Genomic DNA, 27,189 nt, shown 5'->3' with positions numbered 1-27,189 from the left:
AGTGGCCCGCAGGCTCCTCCCCCTGGGCGGGAACCTCCATAGGATGATGCCCGCCCCCTCAGACCTCAAATATGTGCTCACCGATAATGACCTTACCGCATGCCCCATACCTAATAAATACGACGACCTATGGAAAAAGTCTAAAGGACAACTACACTGGCTAAGAAATAACAGTATCCACGCATAGCTAACAGGGGAAAAAAGGCCTAACGACACATGGCATAAATTACAATTCGGTTCACGCATGTTGCCCATAATCACAATAACTACGTATATCTACAAAGGGAAAAAAGGCCTACAGACACATAACTTCAAATCTAGTTCACTTCACACTTCATTTTTCTATAGAGGGAAAAAAGTCCTGACAACAGATCACAAAATACCACAACAACCTACTCTCTCCCGCGGTCTATACCTATGACACTTACCATTAGACCGGACATAACGCTGCTTAAACTTTGTACTAAGGGATGGTGGGTGGGAAACAAAGAAGCCCCGAACGCGGGGCACAACGTTCAGTGAGGGAGCGTCCAGGGACAAGGGAGTCTCCTGGGCGCTCCCTACCTCTTATTCCCGAGGGGCCGGGTGGCCCCTCCTCACGCCCGCCCCCCCCGACCCGGAACCAGTCCATTGATTCCGGGTCAGGAGGGGCGCCGGCCAATCGGCGGTGGGCCGCGCCCCCAGGGCACGCCCCCACCGTCGAAGGACCCGAGGGGAGAGGGGGTGAGGCGGTCGCCGCGCCGCCATGCGTGCGGGGGGGCCGAGGGCCCCCCCTTTTCACATGGTCAGCGACTAGCTGCCGCCCCCCCCCCAATCCGGCACCCAACACCAAGGAACGTGGACACGAGACGTGTTTACTCTTTGGAAGGCGGGCGCTAGTCGCCCGGCCGTATTTATTAAAGTATGAAATTAAAAAGGGTTTTAATTGCATAATCAACAATGAAATACAAAAATCAGCAGGACATTCAGTTATACAATCGTTGTCAACAAGTTTGAGAGCCTGACCTTAACAAAACTCTAATACAAATTTGTTCCTAGCTTAACTAAACATCCTATCTTGATTTTTGTACATTTCTGGCCATATGGCAGGGTCACTACCGGTGTCAGGTCCTACAAGCTGCGCCTTCCCCTTAGAAGTGCGCATGCGCAGTGTTACCCCGGGAATTGCCCGATCTACGCCCCAAACTCCATTTACCCACTAAAGGAGGGCCCTTACTCTGCGCCGGTGGCGTCATGAGTCCACGCGCGCGGGGTGGCTACCAGCCTAAGGAAAGCGTGAACTACTCCTACCCGCGCTCCTTTGCATATTACCTTGCCCCTGGAGTACTGGGAGTGGCCCGCAGGCTCCTCCCCCTGGGCGGGAACCTCCATAGGATGATGCCCGCCCCCTCAGACCTCAAATATGTGCTCACCGATAATGACCTTACCGCCACAGGCCATTATTGTTAACCGACGATCTGGCCTCCCCCTCTAGCCCCTATCTAAGGACACATCCTCCTACCCCAGCCCTCCAGCCAAGCCCAGATATTGTCAGCCCATAGGACATTACCCTCTTCTGTCAGGTGAACCCCGTCTTTCAAGTAATACTTTTGACCCCAGATGCACCCATGAGGTATTGACTGTAACACGGGGGTTCGGAACAACCTATCCAGCCGTGTGTTGATCCTCTTTACCGAGTGATTCAACGCCCTGACTGAATCGCCCCCCCGCCACTGGAGTCGAGGTATTAGTTGTGACCATACTAGTGTGCACCCGGGGCAGGTCCTAGCTATCCAACCCGCTGTTGAGATAATCTCCTCAATCAAGGTGCGCCTGCCCAGTGTTGCCAAATCGTTCTCCCCAAGGTGAAGTATCACCACTGACGGTGGAGCCCGCTGGCGTGCTAACAGCCCTTGGAAGAATCCCCTAAACTCGTGAAGACACAACCCTCCTCTGCCAAAGAACGTGATATTCAACCCTAGTTGTGCCGCCCTTTCCTTCTTGTCACCTGACAGGAAAACACATTCTGCTCGCTTAACATATGAATGACCAACAATCCAGACATTGTTCTTTGTTGTTTCCTGGTCGCCGCTCCGTGCCGATGAATAGTGGCGGTGCCCGACGACAAATTCCTCCCCTGCGTAACAGGTCTGAGAAACTGTAAGAGAGCGGAAAAGAGACCAAGCGTGAGTGACAGGTAATCATAGCATGTCAATCCGAACATAACGTTTATAGCAGTCTGACGACCACCTCCCAATTGTCTTCACTCTTTCCACTGGGAGGCCCCCCGCCACCGCCTCAGTTGCTGCCCCAATCCTGAAAGAATGAGATCCAAAATCTCTAGGATCAAGACCCGCTTGTGTAACCCCAATTTCGAACACTCTCCTGAATTGATACCTGGTCAAGGGGCTCCCGTCGGCGTGACAGAGCAACGCCCTGCCTACTGAACCGACCAATAATCCCATGAGTGATTCCACGTGCCTCACCGGGCAGCACGGGTTGGCGGGGGCCCGTTGCAGAACTATGGTGTGACCCCTAGCTTCCTGATCGGTCTTTGATTTCTGGATAATCACCCACATGGTGTCACCCCTTATCGTCACCCCAGCCTTCTGCAGGCCGCCTAGTATGTCAGCCTTAGATCCTGCCACAAGTTCACTAATTCTTAGTGCCCCATAAAATGCCAAGGAGAATGCCGCCCTAAAAAGAAGCACTTCCCACTCTGAGTTACAAACAATCTCCAGCTTGCCCAGTAAGGCTGTTAGCCGGGCCAACCCCATGGGCTTCCTTTTATCTTTCTGGTGTCCTTGAATACGGCGCCACCCCCTTAAAGCCTTACGTATCATAAAGGTATTGGTGGGATCCCGAAAGCCCCTAGCTTGAGCGAAGAATGACACTGCTGCCCTATGTCTGGTTGCCGCTGCTACCGAGCGCCCCTCTTTGTGCATCCATTCTAAATAGGCTGCAAACCCATCCTCCTTTGCCCAAAGGACTTCCCACTGTGGCCCCAAAAAGGAACAATAAGACAGAAACGCCCCTTCGTAAGCCGTCTTGGTCCTGGGGGCTAGGCTAGCGACCACGAGGTCTTGTAATCTGGGGCACCAATCTGCCAAAGTACTGCTGGGAAGTGTGCTGGCGAGGGGTCTGCTGTGGGGAGATGCTCCCTGAAAACCTGCATTTTGAAGCGAGAAAGGGCGTCAGCAGCATTGTTTAAAACACCAGGGACATGTTTGGCTTTAAAATTGGCATTCAGTTTAAGGCAACGCAGAACAATTTCTTTGATCAAACGAAGTATGAAAGGACACCGCGCCCCCTGCTGATTGATACATTCCACCACTGTCATGTTATCTGACCAAAACACCACTGATTGGTTACATAGGTGTTCTGGCCAAACCATCAGTGCCACCCATATTGGAAAAAGTTCCAGGAAGCCAATGTTGCCGAGCAAACCCCATGTGTTCCATTCCTCTGGCCATTCTTGAGCGACCCACCTATTCCCTAGGATGGCACCAAAGCCCACACTACCGGCCGCATCGGTCCATAGTCCTAACTCCGCTGATGTAGTGAGCGGGCCGGGCCAGACCACCCTACCGTTAAAATCCTCCAGGAATGCCATCCAAATAAGCATATCCTGGCGAATTTCAGCCGATAGGCGCGTGCGGTGGTGCTTTTCCCTCAGCCCCTGCATCGCGTGCGCGATGGAGCGAGAGAAGGGGCGAGCCATTGGGATGATTCTTAGTGCGAAATTCAGTTGCCCTACCACCTCCTGCAATTGCTGCAAAGTGACCTTCTCCTTCCGGAGGCATAACTGTAGCGACGTTTTGAATTTGCGCACCTTGTCCTTAGGTAGTCTAAAACATTTCTCAGATGAGTCAATCTCAATGCCCAGAAATTCCAAGCAGGTGGTCGGGCCCACTGTCTTCCCAGGCGCAAGCGGGACCCCAAAAGCCCGCATGAGCACGCAAAATTCCTGCAATGCTAGTGCACACTCCTGAGAACCCGCTGTACCGAGGAAGAGGAAATCATCTAAGTAATGCATGACCCTTTGATGGCCTGTCACCTGTCTCATGGCCCATTCAAGAAATGAACTAAACATCTCAAAGTAGGCGCAAGAAATAGAACAACCCATAGGCATGCATTTGTCCATGTAAAACCTATCCCTAAAGGTGAAACCTAAAAGATGTTGGTCTGCCGGGTGGACTGGGAGGAGGCGGAAGGCGGACTCTATGTCTGATTTCGCCATCAGCGCCCCGGGTCCAGTGGCCTGTAATAAGGTCACAGCCTGATCAAAAGAGGCGTACTTAACACTACAGATACCTTCGTCAATGGCATCATTCAGGGAGGCCCCCTTTGGCGCTGATAGGTTATGAATCAATCTGAATTGCCCCGTCTCTTTCTTGGGGACAACTCCCAGTGGGGAACACACAAAATTGTGTACTGGCACAGCAGAAAAAGGGCCAGATATCCTGCCTAAGGAAAGCTCCTTGTCAATTTTGGCGGCCACAACAGCTGGATTGTGTGTGACTGATAATTGATTCCTACAGTGCGCACTGCCTGTGTATCCCCCGGCCGGGATTCTAAAACCTTTGGAAAAACCTTCCTGAAGTAGGGTGGCCGCTTTGTGGTCAGGGTATCTGTTCAAGAATGGAATCATTGCCACCACATCCACTGGAGTGGGGGGGCGTGACGTGTCTGACTTATAGTGGCCTTCCCCTACCCCTCTGTCCCGTGTTACCTTGCTTGGACCTACAGGTAGATTCTGGGTGAGAGGGGTGCCCACAGGAGGCACATGCATGCCTAAACTTACACGCGGCCCTTGTGCAGGTACGCTTATTAAAATCCCAGCACACCCCTTTCTTGTCTGGCCCACCTGCCCTAAATTTCCCAGGCACTTCACTCGTTTGGGGGGGCCGAAAGGGCTGCTGCGGTCTAGTGAACACCCTGCCCGCACCGAACTGAGGGGGAGGTGCAGTGTCAGAGAACTGTTTGTGCCAGGCCATGGAATCTACCGAGTCCCATGGTAATGCTCTATTGAATTCCAATGCTTTCCTAAAATTTACATCATAACCCTTCCAAGCTTCCCCAGAATACTGCTGACTCCACCCCACAATCCTGCTCGAGTAGCAAGCCAATGCAGCCTGCAGGTCTGGAGGACGCTCAGCCTTAACCGCAGTGAAAACGGCCCATGCTTGCATCCAATTATTGAGATTTTCCTCAACCCTGAATCTAGTACACTGCGCCCTCCATTCACTTGGGAGCATCCACTCTTTCAGTGCTTTCGCCTGCTCCATTTCCCTATTATCCAATAATAAAGAATAAATGTACACGTACTTGTCAGCCCAAATCATTTCTTTAACAGCTAAAGACACATGTTGAGCTAGATTTTCGCTCCTGGAAGGTACTACACCGTCCCCCAAGAGCGGCAATGCCACTTCCTTACCGAGTGCGGGCACCGGGGGCGGCTGCCCTTGTACTCCGTCCAGCTGGGGAACACTTGGACCTGCAGGTGGAGAAGAAATTGGCAATGCAACACTGTCGGCGATCGGTGCCGATCTAATTTTTTCCACGAACCTTGCCGCCTCTGCCGCATGGTCTGCAGAATTCGGGAAGGCTCCTCCTTTTTGGAGCCATGGCATCATGGCCGTTAACTGAGATAACAATTCGGGTGGCATTGAATCTACGTTACCCCCCGGGACAACAGGTACCCCTGGGGTTATGCCCAGTGGTCCTGGCACAGCTGGCAGAGCGGGCGCCGGGTGTGGTCCGCCTGTACCCGGGATTGTGGGCACCGGTGCGGAAGCAGCCCCAGCGTCTACTGGTTGACCTGTCGGCACCGGCACCACAGGGGCAATGGGTGTAGGCACATGCGGCGGCGGGACCACCGCGGGGGGTGGGGCGGGTAATGGATCCTCTGGGCCCGGGATGGGGACCGCCTCCCTGGGTCTTTTGGACCTAGGTTTCCCTTGCGGGGTGACAAATTCCCCTCTTGGCACTGGTGCCACCCTCTTGCGGACCGGTCTCCCGGACGGGCCCGGTGCCTCGCCATCTCTATCCTCCAACCGGGCTTCCCGCTCCTTAATTTGTCCTAGCTGTTGCTTAATGTCACTCATCTCCCTCATCATGGCCCGCATCATAGCCTCCATGCTGGACCCCCTTTTTCCACCCCGTGGACCTGGCATGATGCTACCCCAAAACACCCGCTGCCTACTCTCTTAGTCCCAACAGGCCAACTGTGTGTACCTTTCAGATGGAGGGTCACCAGGGGGCTTTCAGCACCATGCAACGGCGACCGCAACACTAGCGGCTTGTCCGCTTATGTAAGGGGTGAGTAAACCTAATGTAGACCCACCCGGCGGCCACCAGGAGCGATGTATGCTAGCCCCCCGTACCCCTCTTACCGACCAGTCCTTTGTCCTAACCCGCGATAATGTTCCGCGGCTCCGGTCCACACCACTTTGCGTGTTGGATGCTCTTACGTCCTGTCCGCTAGTGAATGGCCCCAGTAACGTTGTTAAGTTGCCTGGAATTGAGACATGTGTTAGTACATTGCAATGAAAGAGAGGCAGACTTAAGGAGACCAAGTTTGAATACAAGGAGGTAGTTGAATCCCCCTGTTACCTCCCTGTTGCTGTTCACCCCAAACAAGTAATATCAGCACAAATTACCACAGTACCCCTCTTAAAAAACGGCCAAACCCAAAGCATACAGGTAAAATAATGTAATCTGTACATGCACTGTACTAAACACTTCCCAAAATGTCACCTAGTATTCACTAAATTGTACGCTTTGTGTCCCAACCCCAGTACAAAAGAATTATAAATCAAACACTGCAGAGTGGCATAAAACGATTAGATAGATGCACTTATACTTGTTGCTCAAAGTCACAACGGCGAAATACTTAATGCAAAACAGGCATGCAAAACCGTTATAACAGCCAAATCACTTTTCTGTACAATTAAATTAATTAAGAAGTCTCAGATCACTTTATGGAAAACAGTTGTGAAATGTCACAAATAGCGTTATAATACACCTTCCAGGCAAGAATAATTATATATCCTTAATTGTACACTTTCTGTAAGGGGTCTCCCATCCAGGGGCTGCCCTGGTCGACCCTGCTTCACTTTCCTCACAGCGTAGAACTTATTAAACAAGGCAGTGGCCCTACGCGCGAGAAATAGACTGCACAAATCCGGATTTTCCACAAAACAGCTGTTGTGTCCCCTGCCTCCGATTACGCGCTAGAAATAAACCGCGCAAATCGGGCGTTCTGAGAACAATTACTGTGTCCCCTGCCTTCTATTACCCCCGAAGGCGGGAAATCCCTCGTACCGCACAACAAAGAAGTCTCAGCCCCTTCGTTAAACTACCGGTGCTGCCCGGGTCCGCAAGCAGTGTATGCCTGTCTCACTCGACGAAAACCTTCGTCTGGCTCACAGCTCCCCGATGCAGCGCCCCACCCCGTCCAAATACCTCTTCACGCGCCGGTCCCTCGACTGCAATACCGACTTGCCCGAATGCGGCCGACTTGCTCCAATGCGGCGCAGCTCCCTAGCTGCTCCGATTCACGGTATCCGCTCGCCCCAGTGTGGCGCCTCGCATGAACTCCGCCCGCTCTGGCTCGTGAGACCTCTCCGCTGATGGACTCCGCTCGGTCAGGCAGTTCCCGGTGCTCGATCTTGAACCTGAAAAATAAACAGAGAAAATTACCAAAACAAAGAAGCCCCGAACGCGGGGCACAACGTTCAGTGAGGGAGCGTCCAGGGACAAGGGAGTCTCCTGGGCGCTCCCTACCTCTTATTCCCGAGGGGCCGGGTGGCCCCTCCTCACGCCCGCCCCCCCCGACCCGGAACCAGTCCATTGATTCCGGGTCAGGAGGGGCGCCGGCCAATCGGCGGTGGGCCGCGCCCCCAGGGCACGCCCCCACCGTCGAAGGACCCGAGGGGAGAGGGGGTGAGGCGGTCGCCGCGCCGCCATGCGTGCGGGGGGGCCGAGGGCCCCCCCTTTTCAGTCTGTCAGTTCTTCCACCTAAAGGAACCACACTCTGGCCTGGACCTGGCTGAGTGGTGCCGCAGTGTTTTTAACTTACCTATCCTTTCCAACACATTTGGGACCTGGAGACCTGTGATTGACATCCAGAAGTGTGGCACCCGCAGCCATCTAGGCCTAAGCCTCAATTGGACACAGACGTCTTGCATGTCTCAATCCGCCGCTCTTTTTTCATTCTGGGATTCTTGCTTGGGTTTTGTCATTGGCTGCTTGTTTAGCCTTATTAAAGCAGAGGTAACTTTAGCACCAGGGCCGGACTGGCCTTTCCCCGGTGGGCCGTTTGGGTGGTGGCCGATTTTGGGCCCCTGGGGGGGCCATTTTTGTTACGGGGTCGGCAATATCGGCCCCCTGAAAAAAAATTCGGCCAAAACCGGCCCTCGCAAACTGCTTGGCTGCACTGCCCCTCACCCAAGGGGGGGGCAGCTGAGCAGTGTGCCAGGGCCGGTTTCTGTTCCCAGTCCGGCCCTGTTTAGCACCACTACACCACCAATGAGTCAAATTACAGGACAAAGGAAGGGGTTCATGCATGTATTGGTAAGTGAAATTGAGAGTCTATTAGGAGACTGCATTTTTTGCTTAGCCTTTTATAAGCTGTGCAAAGTTTCTCTTTTGCCATGATTTTCAGAATGCAATTATGAGGCAGGGTGGTCCCTACATGGCATGCAGTATATTGCGTGACGATAATATTCCCTCAAATTCCACTACATCACTAAGAAGATGTGGGGTTAAGAATAGCAAATATGTACTTACCTTGAATTTGTAGTGTTATAGTTATAGTGGTGAATGCAATCTTTTTTAGGCACATATTTCTGACCTCGCTAAGGTGGCATACGACCAAATGCAACGATATTGAAATTGGTCACGTTCAAATGCACCATTTGACAATACCAACTTTCACTAAACAAGTTAGAACAATGCAACAATGTCCTGACACTCTATTTGTCTATCAACCATGCACTCATATCTAAGGCCTCATTTACAAAAAAATGATGCACTGTGGTGCCGCAAGGTATTTTGCTGTGCCGAGCAGCATCATTTTAAAAGCACAGGAATGCGTTGTATTAAAAATAATACAACGCATCAGTTTGCTTTCCCCTTCAATGGCGCATAATTGGCTGCCATGCACCAGCGCAGGCCCCTTTGCGTCATGTAGCAAGTGTGCCTTCCGGGATACCTTCCTGCACAAAAATGCATTGATGGTATATTCCTCTTTCTATGTGTGCTTTTGAATGCATCACTCATAGAAATAAGAAATAACAAGAAAAATAAAAGTGATTCTCCTCGTTGCGCCACTCTTATATCTCCCCAGGGGAGGCATAGGATTCTGACAGATTCTTAGCTTTACAAAAGTTTGTAAATCTGGGAATGTGTCAGGTTCCATGACTGTTGTGTGGGAACACCCATAGCAACGCCCATGGAACGCCCCTTTCATGCAGAGTAATGTGTGAAAGGGGCCCATATTCACAAGGCCTTGAAAAGTCAAGCCGGTTGACTTTGCATGGCCTTGTAAATATGGGCAGGCACACTGCGCCATCGGTGCATCCAAAAATTGAAGCACCGGTGGCTCAATGGCCTTGTAAATGAGGCTCCCAGTATTGAGAAATAAACAGCGCACGCCTCATGCACCTCAATCCTCATTAATATCTTGAGTTAGCACAAGAGTACTTCAGCATCTACTTAGCAGTCAACATATCTTGGTTTCTATAGTGAACTTACCTCCAAGTAGTCATGAACTTAAAACTCTGGTTTAGCTCTTTGTGAACATTTGTTTGCAATGCAGATGTCCATAAAGTTTCACCATGATTTACAATGAAGACTGGTACTGCAGTGCAGAAACATTAAGGGGCAAATGTACAAGGGGATAGCACCACCAGAAAGTCGCTTTTATTGATGTTCTGGTGGAGCAATTCCCTGTCCCATATTTACAAAGTTGCATTAAGCCACTTTTTGTGACTTAACACTGCTTTGTAAATATTGTCCCCTTTCACATAGGTAAGTGTGTGATAGCTGCATGAAAAGGGTGTTGATGTTCGCGTTCCACTGCAACATCCATTGCTTTTTGACTCTGCCCCCAGATGTACAAGGATTTGTACATCTGAGCGGTGCTAAAAACTAACGCCATTCAAAAGCAGGCATTCCATTGGTGCAACAAGGAGAAATATTTTTATTTCTCCTTGTTTTTGCTTTTTCTATGTGGCTGCATTATGCATAGAAGGAGCAAAATGCCATTAGTGATTGTTTTTGTGCATGAAGGTGTCCCTTCATGCACAAAAACAATCATTAAATAATGGTGATTTGCTACTTCTATGTGTGCTGTAGCAATTTGCCATTATTGATTGTTTATGTGCAGGAGGGGCACCTTCCTGCACATAAATAATCATCCCTGCCCCTCTGGCACCCTGGCACTATGGCATAAGGGTGTCTGTATTGGTGCTAGACAGCTATTTTCAGCCCCAGTCCTGGGGAAAATACAGGGGTGTGCTGTAATCCTGTAAATACGGCGCATCCCTGCGTTTTGGAAATGGCACAGAGCTGCAAAATTTGCCCGAGTTCTGCATTGCACCATTTCCTTGCACATATGCCCCTTACTATTTGATATATTAGGGTCGATTAGGATGGCGGACAGACCTGCGTCCGTCCGCCACCCCAGAGTAGGAGGGACCGTCCGCAGGGGTAGCGGCGGTCCCTCCTGTGCAATTAAGATGTGACCGCCAGGGTGGCAGTCACATCCTGTATTTTTAACATTGCGTCGGGTGCTGCTTCAAGCAGCACCCGCCGCAAGGTTAAAAATGAAAGCAGTGCATTTGCATGCACAAAGCGGCAGGCACCTCGAGGTGCCTGCCGCTTCGTGCACGCAAATGCAGGGGAGTACCATAGGTACCCCCCATGTGCACCCCCCACCCCCCTTCACCCCTGGGGGCCCGCAACGGGCCCCCAAACAAAAGTCCGTATGCCTTTTCACGGCGGAAATGCCGCCGTGGAAAGGCATAGAAATGCTGACATCCTAATATGCCTGGCGGTGTCTGATAGACACCGCCAGACATGTTAGAGCTTTTCCGCCGCGGTCGGAAAGCGACCGCGGCGGAAAAGCTGCGGACGGTCTTCCTGACCCCCCAGCCATCCTAATCTGGCGGGGGTCTGTGAAGGCTCCGCAGCGGTTTTTCCGCATCCTCCGGGCCGGCGGACTCTTCCGCCGGCCCGGAGGATGCGGAAAAACCGCTATCCTAATGAGGGCCTTAATGTGGTGCAGTGTCTTTGAGTAACAAGTTGAATTACTCAGTAATTATTTCTATCTAGTTAAAACAGCTTCATAGGTGCTCACTCATGCTAAAGATGCACGGTTTTAGATCCTAGGGTGAGTAGACAACTCATCTTTTCACACTTCTGTGGTTGATACTCTATAAATAAAGAAGTGCAGTAATCATAACACTTGTTTTAAATGTGCAATATAAAAGCTGAATAGTTCATCATTATACTCAAGTGCTTCTACAGACCACAGCAAAATGGATGACAAAGACCCCCTTCTCTTGCCACAGAAACATTTGCAATCTAAAATGTAAATTTTCCAATCCAAAGTTGACAGTTCAGGCCAGTGAATTTTTTCTACATTGGTCTGTATGTAACTTGCAGGTGGCAAGTTCCAATCAGGGCTAGCAAGGTAGGTACCTTAATACACTTTTTTAATGAGTGTTCTTGACCTGAAGATTACAGGTTCCAAACATATTAGGAAAGCGTGTCATATTAATGCATCTGCTTCCAGATGTATATGTATCCGTTTGTGTGTGTTACGTGCAGGTTGAACAAAATGTTCTTTAAAATGATCAATGTCCTTCTGAGTTTCCTTGCAAGTTCCTTGTTTGAGAACTAGAGTTAGGGCCCCACATTTGTTTTTGACTCAGGCCCCCAAAAGCTTCAGACAGGCCTAGATTAGTTGCCAAACTATCAATGAAACAGTTATAAATTAGGCCTGGGTGGAATTTCAATGACAGTGAAGTCATTTTGGTAATTCCGAGTTACTCTTTGGTGCAGAATTACCGATAATTATGTGGTTACTCCTCCTCGTGTAACTAAGAGTAATTTGGAAGAAAACATTTTATTAAGAGCACATTAGGCGAGAGCAAGAGGCCACCCATACTCGCTATTGGAATTCCGCTGCGTTAAGAGATGTTTCTTAATGCAAAATGCATCCTAATGTCAATTTTGGATGCAAGTGTGCATTTTGTGCTAAGAAAATAGCGCTAAATGTCAGTAGTATGTTGGGAGGAAATCCTACCTTACCCAAGAGCACATTTAGCGATTACCCACTCGCTATTTGTGTTCTGTTCAATTAAGAGCTGTTTCTTAGCAAAAAATGCTTCCTTGCATCCATTTTGAACACAAGGGGAAATTTTTGCACTAAGAAATGGTGCTAAATGTAGAATTACTCTTCTCACGTAATTCAGGCCTAATCTCACAGAATCTTTAGGTAATACACATGATCAATCTACACTGAATTATGCGAGTTATGCCACCCCTAGTATTTATCAAATAGATATCTATTGAAAGTCATACTTCTCACCTAATTCCTTCAGGTCTGTGTTTTCTCATGTTAATACCTGAAGAGATTCTTCCTGATGGCAAAATGACAGAGAAAGGGACAATTTACATGCTTCAGTGTGTGTCACCTTTACCAAATAACGACTCTGGTGCACTATGCCACGAGAACATGAACCCGCAAGAATATTCCACTTCACAGAAAATATTTATTTGTCTATTTATGTATGTGTATGACACACATTATAAAGGTTAGGCCCACATTTACTAAGGCTTGAGTGGGTGCTCCTGCAATTCACAGAGTATAGTGCTGCAACTGATGGCCTTCAAAATTCTAAGTACATTATTATTATCTTTAAGTCTTTTTTCATAGTAAAGAAGCCAGCTTTAGGTGTTTTCCTTATGCTTAACAGAATGGGTGTGTTTTCCCTTTCTGTTGCTAATATCTTCCATTCTTTTGGTTCCAAGATTCTCATGTACAAAAATTATTTTAAGGTTGGTAATGCTCCCAACCAGAAAATCAAAGCCTTTTCGACTGCAAAATTTCATTTTTGTATTTACCAAACCAAAATAGCAATTCAGTAACATGTTACTGAATTGTATTGAATCGCTATGTGGGTTTGGGTATAAATACAGACTTAGTATTTGGAAAATGCATGTTAAGAGCATCTCTTCTAGATACCAAATCTTTAAGCTATGTATTAATGTTTTGCAAAATATTAATATTTTACCACTTCCGCAAAGGAGGTCGTAAGCCACTCACAAAGTGAAGGGATCTTATGAGCAGGCAGTGGTCTAGGAGACCTCTGACTAGGTCAAAAAAATGGGCTTATGTCAATTTTCTATTTTAAATTCCTTTAAGGAAAACAGGCTGCCTTTAAAAAGAAAAGATGCATTTCTTTAAAAGCAATCACAGACATGTTGGCCTGCTGCCCCAGAATACCACAATGCCTGTCATTGTGGCCAATCATAGTGAATCTCAATTTCTGACCCACCTCATGCATATTGATAAGGTAGGTCAGATTGAGGACCACTTCAAATCCGTGTTATGAGAAACAAACCCAAACAATGGATTTATTAGAAGTTTGTGCGCACTCACTTCTAGCAAATTCATTTTGGTACATTTCCTTTGCAAATTGCAAATTGTTATTTGTCACAATTTATCTTTATTGAAATGGAATGTTTGCGTATGAGGGCCTAAAGTGTTTCTCGCACAGGTCTTGGGAGCAGCTAATAGTCCATGAATGGGGGCGAGGGGGGTTAAAAAATCTCTCAGGACGGTATTTAGAGATCCATATGTGGAGATCCACCAGCGTCTGGTTGTTAATGCTGTCTGATATATATCAGGAAAAATCCATAAACATTCATCCAAATTAATGTTTGTATTTATAGGATTAGCATACAGAAGAGCAGAAAGCTCGAGGAAAAATAGTTGACAATCAAAAAGATAAACTGCATTAATTCCATGAAACAAAGTGACAGCATGAAAATAGATACCTCTCCCAGAGACATCGAGCCGCTGTTTAATTTATGCAATTTCCCCATTAATAACATTATCCATTTAAGGCATCCATTACATGTCCGTGGTGTTAATTTGAAGGGAAAATCTAATAAGTTCTGTAGGAAATCTTCCATTAAATTAACTATATTGACTTTAATGGATATCCTAAATAGATGTGACCATTAGCAGAAAGCAGAAACAGACAGATTAAAAGCAAACGCTGTATATTTCATGCTGCACCAACACAGAATAAAGGGATGCAGAAGATGCATGGATGTGGACACTGCAAAGCCTGGTTAGTATTCAGTCATTGCTTGTGAATGAGATATTCGTATCAATCCTGGAATGATGCCATGCTCCTTTCCACCTCAAATATCTCTAGCTTTCCAGATGTCTTTCTCCGTCGCAGCCCAGGAAAGATGGGTCATTCGTCCTTATGTGAACAAAGGCAAATTTTGCCACATCTCAATGGCATGGAGAAAAACTACTGCGCCGCTAAGATAACATTGGTACTTTCATCATACCAAGGCAGGGAGCCATTTTCCAGTTTAGCACACCAAAACTCCGAAACTCACTTCTCCTAATTGCCTCCATCTATTGCAATTGAAGGCGGACATTCAAGCCAACATGTTGCACCGTTTCTTCAGCGAACCTAAATCTCGCAGGCCAAAAACTTTGCGACAACGGATTTGTGGTTTGAAGGTAAACATTTTTCAATGGTCACGAGCTTTTCTCAGGTGACTTCTCGTTCCTCCTTGTGTATAGGCAATGTGTGGTGGAACTTTTTTTTCCATAGCAGTATGTCATAAGTGTTAGGAAGGTGATTTGCGGAGTGTCATACCAGAATGGAATGCAATTATCACATAAAGACACTTACCGTTGGTAGCCATTTCAGATCTTTTTCATTAATGAATTGAAACACTGCAACAGAACCAGCCTATGTGATGAAGTGAATTAAGAGTGGAATCATTTCAGATGCTGTTCTGCTCAGATACAAAGAGCAAGGTTTTTCTCCAATGCTTATAGCTAGAGTGAGTGGCTCTCACATACATTGTGTGGTTTCAACCTGAGAAGCGTAAAGACTTCATCGAATATGCATATTTGTAAAGCATTGTATGTGTCGTGCTACAAGATTTGGATATATCATTTAGACCTTGGAAGAATTTCAATTACGTTACAGTAGTCGGAGAAATGTTGGTATTTCTGTGTTACTCTTTCATGCACAATACCTATAAAAAGGCAATAACGCTCACTCATGTAATTAAGGGAAATTTGTTAGAAATACATCCTATCACAAAATCACATTTAGTGAGAGCATACAACTGCTCATGCTGCTGTCTATGTTCTATGGCATTTAGCCATATTTTCTTATACATCCTTGTGTCCATTTTGGATGTGAGGGCGCATTTTGCACTAAGATACTAACACTAAATGTTGAGAGTAAATTGAGGAAAATCCTACCCTAAGCCTACATTTGGTGAGTGTTAGTGGCTGCTTGCACTTGCTATTCCTGAATTATTGCAATCAGCACTATTTCTTAGAGCAAAATGCATCCTTGCATCTATTTTGGACAATAAGGTACAATTTGGGCTGAGAGATTAGTGCTAAATGTCGGGAGTAAATTGGGGAAAATCCTGCCCCGAGTGCACATTTGACAAGGTTGAGCATTTTGGACTCAGGTGTGCATTTTTGCATTAATAATATTGCTAAATGCAGATACAGAATTACTCTTCTTGAGTAATACTGTGTAATCTCCGAGAAGTTTTGGTTAATTCTGTGTGATTACGCTTCACAGGATTATGTGGGTTACAACCACCCTCAATGTTATTTCGGAATTTGAAACAACACAGGCCACACAGCGTCAGTCTTGCTCAAGGCATTTAAATTGGTAGATTATGTATTATCATTAGGAAATTTAGCTTCCACAGTCAGCAGGAAAGAAAAAGAGATCAGGTCATGATGGGTTTCATAATAGCAATGACTAGAGATGAGATAGGGCAGAAAAGTGAAACTAAGTTGTATTGCTACCCAATAAACCTGAAAATTGCACAGCATGAGTGGAAGATTTTAAGAAAGACAAGAGCAAAAAGAAAATATAAAAGTGGTCAAATATTAACGAGGTAACGTAAGCACAAAGAAAGTTTCAAGGTTAGTGTTATAGATGTTAAGATATAAGACATGTGGCAATCAATAGAGACTGCACTGGTTTGAAATGTGTTTATAGAGTGTATGTTTGTAAAGGACATTTTGTTAATAATAGAATAAGGTGAAGCATGGATAAAAAGATCAAAGATATTCTGACATAAAATAAAGAAATACGACTACGTTTAGCAGGTGAGAGGGAGAACAAACTGATTGATGATGTATAATTTGAAGGAGTGGCATTGACAATGTTGTGTGGCTCAGGAGCTAAACTGACGTTAGTCTCTAAGAAGATATTTAAAGGCAGAATAAAGAGTAAAGATGAAGAAAGTGTAGAAGTGAAAAAAATACAGAATAAGGCAAAAGTGTTTTAGAATCTGATTTGGGCCAACGGGTTATGGATGGTAATCAATCAAGGTGGCTGGTTATTTCATGCAAAAAGATACAATATATGGGTAGATAAGCCATGGGTAACGTGTATGTTTCAATGAGCCATTACTGTGGCAAAAGTTGGATCCACCAAAGGGACTTGGACTTGATTTTAGATCCCAATACTGATCCACAGATTGTTTTTAAAGAAGGGTGGGAAGTCAAAGAGGACATGAAAGAGGTAAATGCTAATAAAAAGTTTGGGAAAGAGATTCTAGAAATGTTCAGACAAAATCTTAGTTGTTTAAAAAGACACATGTACAAGATAAAGATGAGAGAAAGAGCACAACTGAGATAGAGCAAAGAAAGAAATGCGTCAATAATGGTTAGAAACATTATCTATAAGTGTAGGAAATTGGCAGCGACTGCAATTCTTGTCAGGGTAAAATGTAAGTAAAACCCAAATGAACGTGAGTTCAACCATTGGGTAGCTTGGCACAAAGCAGTCAGGCTTAACTTAGAGGCATTGTGTAAAGTATTTATGCAGCAGTTCCAACAATAATAAGAGGAGTTTGCCTACCAGCTAGGGCGGTTGACCTAAAAAATGGGGAACTGGGTTCGAGTCTTGGCAATGACACTGAACATCCTGTGATTCTGGGAAAATCACTTAATCTCCCCGTGCCTAACAAAAATTAATCTGTCCTCATGTAATGCAACTGGTGCTATGTAAAGCACTCTGATACCCGATTCAGGTCAAGTTTTCGCTATATAAAACTCTGTAAAAAAATAAAATAAAGTAAAACACAACATATGAAAATTTCCACACCAATCTAGCAAAATAGAGTGAAATGCAATAAATTGTTGGAGACCAAAATGATAAAAATGCAATTAGGGGAACTGAGATATGCAATTTTAACGATTTATATTAAAATAGTTCTAAAAAGCACAAAGCTCCAACTGTGGTTATCTGGTTGTGCTGGACAGAATCAAAGTCACAAGTTTAGGTCGACGTGATGGATTGCAGCCCGGGCACAGCACTAAGTTTAGCCTGCTGAGGATTGTACTTTATGTCCATGGTGCATGGTGTTCCATTGAGAGGCTTTGCCTATTCCGGAGTTGTAAATGATGAGCTGTGTGGTGAACCTTGGCCATGCTTTGTATCACTCTGTGTTGGTTCCAATGAAACTGCCAGCTATGTAACAAGGCTTTACAGGGCCTTACATAATTTGGCATTGATTCTGATGAGACTTAGAGCTGTGCGGTGAGGATTTGCATAGGTTCTGATGGGGACCACAGCTGGCCTGGCAGAGCACTTTCAGGCCCTCTTCCAAAGGCCCAAGACTGAAGTGACACCACTTGGGGGGATGGGCTCACATCAGGCACAGTCAAGTGGAAGGGTTTACATCAGGCACATCAGGCACAGTCAAGTTCAAGGTGATTGAAGTATTTTCTGTCCTGACGATTTGATCAGGAGCCATTCAACTAGCCATTGGAGTCATTTTGGTGGTCCTGGGTTCAAGCTGCAGGTCCAGTACTTCTCACTCAAGCAGCAGGGGAGCAGAGTAGCAGTTTTTTGTGCAGCAGAGCGGCACAGCAGTCCTTCTGAGGAGAAGGAGAAGTATCATGAGGGTACAACCCCAAGGGTGTTTGGAATCCAAAGCCAATCTCACCATGTTTTAAGAAGAGAGCACAAGCACTTTAGCACTGGTTAGCAGTGGTAAAGTGCACAGAGTCCTAAGGCCAGCAAAAACTAAGATAGCATAACAAGAGTTCTGAAGAAAACCACACCAAGGATGCCACGTCTAAGAACAGGTGCCAGCGCAAAGGGGCTGGGAGCTGTGGTTTTATAACTGGGGATCATAACATTCATTTAAAAAAGCTTGAAGAGTGCAGAATACAGATATTGTGCGAATGAAACGGAGCCCTAGTGGTATTTCAGACAATAGGTAAATTAACATGTGCTGCATGGGGGAATATATTTAATATAAAGATGGGCCATGAACCAGTGAGAGACGCCTTTGCCAGGAAGGGAATTCATGCATTTCTAGCAGAATACTCAGGTGGATAGTTGTGTTACACTGATATGATGTTGTAGTAGAGTACATTCTGAAGGTAAAAGATCATGAGCCAAATTACTTTTCTAGATTAACATCAAAGGATGTAGATGTGGGAGGTGAGGTGATTAAAATTGATGATAGTGAGAGCAACGAGGAAGACTAGAAGTTGTGCACAGTTACAAAAGGCATAATATAAGTGAAAAAGTGGAAGGAAATAGCGGAAAAGGATGAAGTGTGCAGGAGAGTAAAAGAATGTTGTAAAAGTAGTAGCAGTGAGGATTATCCATAGTTTTGAAAGTTGAAATCGGAGCTGTCAGTGGCTAGAAGCTTAGAGATCAGAGGAAGGAGGTAGATCCTTCCTGCTCCAATTGGTAAACTGTTGATTCTATTGGTCCATGAGTGATATACGGAATTAAGCAACGCCAAAGCAAGGCTTAGCAGAAATCCCTTGTAGCCACAGATAAACGTGCAAGTAAAAAAAAGTGGTGAGAGAATATGTGGACTGTTTTAGTAGTGATAACATTCTTAAGCCAGGGAAACCATCAAAGGTAGAATGAGAATGACTCAATCGGCCACCACAAGATAGTTCATAAGATATATAAAACGGTTACAAGGAGAGAAGTATTGGCAATACATAATAGTGTTTATTGAAATGTAAGCATGTTCTAGGTGGCTGGAGGGAGCAACAATAAATTATTCTGAAACCAACACTAGAAGATTTTCAGAAAACATTGATGATAGAGATCGGATTCATTGCACATCTAAACAAATGACAAAAGAGGAGTGCATCAGTATATTGAAAACTTATGCCAAAACTGGTATTGTTCCATTTCAAAAGCTCAGAAACAGGAAGGCAAACACACTTATGAGTCTAACGTGGGTGAGTTGGAGTAAATAAAAAGACACTACATCAAAGAGTGTCTGTTGAGCAAAGGAATTTGAGAGAATGCATGCCAGGAAGGACATTTTTGACAAAAGTAGAGGGTGAAAAAATAACTTAAATGTGGTGATCAAAATTGGTCTTATATAAAAGACTATGCACAATATTATTATGTAGAAGAGCATGCATTGAAAACGATTTTTTTAATTCAATTAGGTAGTAAGCATGTGTGTGTGGGTGCTTATCCTCTTATTTGTTCAGTTAGTTTTGCTTCACTCTACAGAAGTCTTGTGTATGTTTATAATTGGGAGAAGTGGCATCTTGTAATTAGATCTCAGTGAGTGTGGGAAAGTTTATAGAAGGAGCGTGGAACAATGGTGATGAGATTGCAGGTGTTTGACAGGCTGGAATTTGGAGCAGGACACAGCCATGGGTGGGACGCCAATAATAGTCTAAACCTTGTATTTAGTACACCTAGCTTCAGTCTCTATGGTGGACTTTTTACAAATTTGACAGTAGTGAAACTGCAAATTTCCATTAATGTGTATCCAAGATAAAGTCAGAATAAACCATTACTTCCAATGGTAAAATCCAAAATGTATTTCACACCTGTGCCTGGCAAACAGAAATCATTATTTCAGCATGGGTGAAGCTTCCCACCACCTATTTTATAGGGGTGGCTTTGAAAACCATGTCCCTGGAGGCAATAAAGTAAAGCTGTTCGTCACAGCTTTACTTCAATTTGTGGCCCAACAAAGGTGAGGACCAATTTGCAAGTCAAACAGGACAACAGATCACACACCGAGGGCAGCAATACACTTCTGGTGACTATGAGCTTCTCAAAACCTATTTAAACTCTATCACCACGCCATTGAGATAGGCTGAAGCAGGCTGCAGGTACAAAACGGTGTATGGCGCCTGCACAGCAACAAACTTCGACACTTGAGCATCGAATCGTGCAATTTCCATCTCATCCTCTCGGGAGCAGGTGGGAACAAAATGACGGGTGATTATAGTAATAGCAGAAGTTTACAGAAGCTCGTGATGGGATCTTATTTGCTGTAATATGGTTCTTTGTGCATTTTACTTTCTCGCGGTGAGGAATTGCTCACCTTCTCGAGTTCCGCAGCACGTTGTTGACTTTTATCATGCATCTTCTGAAAACACAATTAAGTAATTGACGTGATGTGGGCGTTGACGTCGTTTCGAGCCAATTCTGTCCACTGCCTCGTGGATTAAAAAGCACATAGCACATTATGAGTAGAATGTAAATGACAAACATAAGGAAAATGTATGTGTAGAGCACAAAGCAGACGTTAATGCAGAAGTTCAATGTTTTAAAGGGGCTAAAAATGACGCTAATGAAATGCATTCGCTGTAGATCTGAGCTATAACTGTTGGTGAATGTCTCTTTACTTGAAAGCCTTCACAATACCCTCTCTATACATTAATGCAGTTTAATACTTCCAATATCAAACAAATATATTATTCCTATGTTCAGGGACCTGCTCCTTTCATTTTGCCCTGATTGTCGCTAATTTCTCGTGGTACTGGCTTCCATGACAGCTAGACCCCCCCCCCTATGATTGTCGAATCCTTTTACCCCTGCAATCCTCCCTTCACCATGATCTCATATTCGCTGGCCTATTTGGCATGTAGACACCTTGCCAGCCCTGGAATTGCACCCTGTAATACTGAAACAATGAGCTCTTCACGGGAGCAAAAGACAATTCAACTGATTGATTCATCCACTACAGAGCCCTGTGTAATCTGAGCGTTGTATGCTTGAATCCCTGACGGTTCAGTCAGCATCCTGACCTTCCAAGGTTGAGAAAATGAATAACAAGAGCTGCATAATCTTAAAGGTTGTGTGGTATTGCATATGTTTTCTTCAAAATCACATGAAAAGTCAGGACAAATATTCAAAATAAGGAGTAAAGTATATGAAATGCACTTTGGAGTATCAAGAGTAAAAACGAAATGTGGCCCACGTTCAAGCAACACTAGAGATGGGACTGGTATGCAAAGAAAGTATCTTGCTGTACATTTCCGCTAGTACCTGTTTTTCATGATTGTATTATTTAATCAAGAAATTATTTAATGGAATACTGTTACTGAGAAATGACTTCATTCAAACGGTTTAACCCCTCCCACGCTTATGACAGAACCGCTCCGTCACGTCCCTCGGGTGGGCTGTGCTGGTGACAGAGAGATTCCGTCATGGCCCGCTCGCCGCGCCTGCGCGGGGTTGATTTCGCGCCTGCGTGGCACGTATCATTGAGCGGGCGGGGCCATGACGGAACCGTCATATGCGTCGGAGCGCCAAGCGGCTGCCCCACCCCCTTAGCGCTGCGGCGGAATTGCCGCCGCAGCGAAAGGGTTAAAGGAAATTTTCAAGATGAATGGCATTTACCATTTCATGGAACTCAATTCATAGAATGTGTTTTTTTTAAATTGGCTTCAGCATACTTATTTGTTTAGGTGTTTACTTAATTTGAGAAACGTTTTTGTCAAAGGTATTTGTTTCCATCAGGTAGCATTATTTTGGATGTATATATTTTACATTGTCAAACAATTACTTAGGATATTTCCAATTCACTGAAACCTCACTACTCCTAAACACAATCCATCACTTCCCCCAAATAATGCCTCCTCCTGCATAAAGTACACCCAACTATGACCCCTTATCTCCACCAATACCCAAACCTTAAAAGCGCTGTCTAACCCTAAACTTCACTATTGCGAAATTGGGTTGTTTGCTTACTGGGATGTGAGTCCTGATCAAACAGAAGCACAATCCATGTCAGAGCGATGCACAAGCCAACCAAAATTTAACCTGTGCTCAACCCTCTGGTAGCTTATCTCAGAGCAGCCGGGCTTCACATGGAGACAATGTATAAAGTATTTGTGTAACACTTTAAACAAGAATAAAGTGAAACATCCCTCACAAAAAGGATCCCCCACCAAGTTGGAACATTAGAGCAAAATGTAATGAATAAAGCAAGACCAAAATGACAATAATCCAATCAGTAGAACTGGAGTTATGAACTTTTAAAGATTGTAGTGAAAATAGTGCCAAAAAGCACACAGTGCCAACTAGGGTTATCTGGATGTGCTGGATCAGATGAAAGTCACACTTTTCAGGCTGACCACGATGGAGTGCATGTTAGCTACAGTCACCAGGTTAGGCCTGCTTAAGTTTACCTTTTTAAAATTTGTGCCAAGAGTTCTGTTCACGTTGGAGAGGGCCGTAAGCAGGAGGAAGATCGATGAAGGCAGCTGACGGTGTAGCACGCACAGCAGGACAGGCATTACGGATAGCATTGCTAGAGCTTCACTTTAGCTGTCCACCGCCTGCAGTCAATGTATAAGCACGAAGAGGCAGCTGCTGGAGCTTTGTGCTGAAATGCAATGTGAGCAGTGAGGTTTCAGTACGAACAGGCCCAGGTTTGAAGTGCACAGGCTCCCTGCCTTCCTGGCCCTGGCTCTAGACTAACTACAGGTGGTATGCAGCCCTTTGTGTGGGAACAGGGCACAGACTATTCAAGTGTAAGTGGGGCTGGGCCCAGCTCCTCTCTCCCATTAGTCCAGTGATGGCCCATTCAGTCACACTTAAACTCCCCATTGTGTGTAGTTGTCTAGGGGGAACACACATAGCCTACTGTCAGCTACACCCACGTATGTGGCCCGGAGACAGACTGCAGGCAACAAATGACTATGGCAAGAAAATGCCAGCTTTCAAAAAGTGACATTTTAATAATTGTAATTTAAAATCTGACTTCACCCTGAGCTAGGATTTGATTTTAAATTCCAATTCCTAGGACACCTAGCAAGAACTGGTCACCTGTTTCCATTTAGAAATGACACTTATAATATCTAATAAGGTAACTCCAAAGTTATCCTAAGGGAGAGGTTGGCCTTGTAGTAGTAAAAAACGAATGTAAGAGTTTTTCACTACCAGGACATGAAAAACTTAAAGATGCATGTCTTACTTTTGTAATTCATTGCACACTGCCCTCTGGGCTGCCCAGCCCCCCCCCAAGGGTATGATTTACACACGTAAAAATGAAGGTGTGGGCCTGACAAAAAGTTTACTTTGCCAGGTATAAATGGAAGTTTAAAAAGTGCACGCGCATGCTGCAATAGCAGGCCTGAGACATGTTTAAAAGGCTACTTAGTTGGTGGCCCAATCTGTGCAGCAGACCCACTAGCGACATTTAATTTACCTGCCAAGGGCACATGTAGTACCACTTTACTAGGGAATTGTAAGTAAATTAAAGATACCAGATGGGTATATGCCAGTGTTACCATGTTTTAGGGAGAGAGAGCACAAACACTTTAGCACTGATTAACAATGGTATGGTGTGCATAGTCCTAAGGCTAATAAAACACATTCAACACAAATAGGAGGAGTGAGGATAAAGAGTTTGGGGATAACCCAGCAGAAAGGGTCAAGTCCACTAACATCCACCCATTCCGGAACCCTAAAAGTCCCTCACCACACCTAAACACTACCCATATCAGATCCCTAAACTCTTCCTATTTCCAAAAACACCCTTTCTACTCCTAAACTCTACCCATTTTTTAACCTAAAGCTCCCTCATTACCCATAAACTCCACCCAGTCATGAACTCCCAAAAAAACTTTCTTTGTCTCAATCCCTCCTATCCCTGATTAAAACCATGCACCACCTCTAAACTCCACTCATTCTTGACTGCTAAACCCCCTCACCACCCATAAACTCCCCAAACCATGAACCCTAAAACATATTTCTACATATAAATTTCACATTTCTCTGAACTTTTAAAGCCCTACACCACCCTAAACTCCACCCAAACCTGAACACTAAAAGCCCTCCACCACCCCAAAACTCTACCCATCACTGAAACATTCCCCAGCCCTAAACTCCACCCATCCATAAAACCTAAGAAATCCTCAACACCCTCACACGCCACCCATCCCTGATCTTTAAAAGCCTCCCCACCACTTAAACTCACTCTTCCATGACTAAAAACCCCTGACCACCCCTGAACTCCACCCATCTGTGAACCCTAGAATCTCCTCACCGCCCCTAAACATCGCCCATTCCTGAAACCAAAAATCCCTCACTACCCTAATCTTCACCCAAGTGTGGTATTTTGGATGTCTCTTTAAATTGATCTTACCTTTAAAATGTTTCCTTTCACTTTTGGTTTATTTGTATTTCCTTAAAACTGTCAATCCTTAAAGTTCTTTTCTATGATTTAGTTTCCTCCAAAGTACTTTCAACAAGTGCTTTTCTCAGTTATCTTACTCTGTAACCCATCTGGCAACTGGCTGACTATGTGCTGCTTAGTAGTCTTTCTCCAAGGCAACTGACACTAATACCATTTCCTCTTTCTATCTAAGGCAGAAAAGATACGTGCATCAGCCTTACATTGGCCTGAAATAAAACCACACTGGCTACGAGTACCAGACTGCCAATGGCATGAGTTATTCTGGTGGACAATAACCTGCATATACTTTAGTGGGAAATTGATCATTCTCAGCGGGTAATAAGATGATGAATCCATTGAGTCATCCCCAGGGTTTAACATCCACATATGATTGTCTCTCGCATAATAGGTGGTAGAACACCCATCTGTAGGGCCTCCTGAACAATCTCCAGTAATATTTCCGTTAACTGCAAAGTAAAAACTTGGTGCAGTTAAACAGGGAATTCATTATCCCTAGGTGTCTTACCTGTTGGTATCGTCTGTAGGGCTTCCCACAATTCCTTCAGAGTAATGTTTACCTCCAGTTCCTCCCAAGGGGATTCACTTAACCGGGAGGAAACAATGTTACTAAAATGACCTTCCAAGTGTTCAGGCAGCACTGCATCAGTACTACTATAAATCAATTGTTAATGAACTGAAATCATCCTATTTATAGCCACCTGTGTCTTGCCCACTGTGCCATTGGGGTTGCATAACACAAATATGGGAGAAATATTAGATTCCTGTGCAATAATCCAAGTCAGCAGCTTGCTTGGTTTGTCTCCTCCCCCTTTGTAAGCACTGACGGTAGTCCATCAAACCAACCTATTCCAAGTGGTCCTTGTGATCTCCCATTGCAAGCGTACCCGTAGGATGTATGCGATCTGCACTGTACCACCACATGCTTCTCCTACAGCTCCTTCATGTCCCTTTGTAATTGTCCCCTAACCCAATGAATCAGACTAAGACATTTCCCCCTGGCTTATGCCTTCCTTGCTTCCCATTGATTTCCCTATGTAACACATGTGCCCCAGTTACCCTCAAAGTAAGACTCAAAAAGTGCACCCAAGACAAATGGGCTCTGTGAGCATCCACCTTGGAATCTCCATGTAGATTTTGCTCCTGACACTGTCCCCAAGGTATGGTCTAGTATTTGTGGAGAGCAATTTGACAAAAACCTGTCCATATATTGGGCTGATTGTGCTACTGGAGCAGCCAGTCTTGATAGTTCGCGAAGTAGCGCTACGCGAAGCTACGCGAAGCTACGCGAAGTGCACTTCGCACTACGCAAACTTCACGTAGCACTACGCGAGCTGCGTAGTAGCATGTTCGCACTGTGCAAGATGCGTTTTCAATGATTGCACAGTGCAGACAAGCATCCGGCACTGTGCAAGCATTGAAAACAGCATCTTGCACAGTGCGAGCTGTACTTTTCTGCTGCTCGAGTAGATTATTACTCGAGCGGCAGCTTTCTCAACGCGAACAGGTAGTTTCTCATTGAGAGCGGTCGCGAGCATGCGCAACCACTCACAATGAGAAACCTGACCTCCTCGCGTTGAGAATCTCGCCGGGATGTCATTTTGCTTGCTCGCGGTCGCGAACATGACGTTCAGGACCGCGAACAAGCAAAAAATGACCGCTGCACTACGCTACGCTGCACTACGCATGCTCGCACTGTGCTACGTGCAGCTCGCGTAGTGCAAAGTTGCGAAAACTTCTCAAACTCCGCGAGCGTAGTGCTTCGCCCAGGGTTACTGTGAAACAATCTTCTTCAGGTTTTATAAGTCAGGAGGTAGCAAGAATACTATTTGGCTGTAGAATGAAGCTCTATCCATATATCACTTCATACCATGCTTTATCACCTCTGAGCGTTTGGGTCATTCCCAGCTTTGTACCTTGCTTCAGGGTCAATCGATCTGGCAGTCCATCCATGATTCAATTAAAATCCCCACCCAAATATTCAGGGTATCAATATAAACTACAAACCGGTCCTGTGTCTTGTAGTAAAACAACTTGTTGCCCCTGTTGGGAGCATAAATGATAACAATGCATACTTCTTTCCCATCGAGTGTACCTTAGTCTAGTAGATAGTGACCCTTTACCTAGGCCTCCCAATAATTTAATTTAAAGGCCACTCCACACACATCAAAAGCCCTGGCATAAGCAGAAAAAGTGGACGCCTACAGCTGACCCCACCACTTTTTCTTTATTTTTAATGCTTCCACATCAATGAAGTGGTGTCTCTTGAATGCAAGCAATAGTAACCTGTGTCATTTGAGAAATGAGAGGGATACCCCTGACCCGTATTAAGGGACAAACTGTCTCAATACACAAGCCCTTCTATGCCTGGTGGTTGCTCAATTATCAAGCTGTTCACACATTTCCAGCTCAGAATGAGGCATAATATGCCAATGAGAGCTTTCAAAACCAAATTCGATTATTGCCACTTTT

General features: G+C 45.4%; 1 protein-coding gene across 2 annotated transcripts in view; it reads left to right on the top strand.

Annotated features, from left to right (window-relative positions):
- LRRTM4 (leucine rich repeat transmembrane neuronal 4) overlaps positions 1 to 27,189 on the top strand; it is a 1,979,041-nt gene that overhangs the window by 760,247 nt on the left and 1,191,605 nt on the right. The window lies entirely within an intron of this gene.

This window comes from Lissotriton helveticus, chromosome 11, assembly GCF_964261635.1.
Source record: "Lissotriton helveticus chromosome 11, aLisHel1.1, whole genome shotgun sequence".
NCBI classification, from domain to species: Eukaryota; Metazoa; Chordata; class Amphibia; order Caudata; family Salamandridae; genus Lissotriton; species Lissotriton helveticus.
Note: the sequence above shows the minus strand (reverse complement) of the source record. Positions and strands in the feature narration are given on the sequence as shown.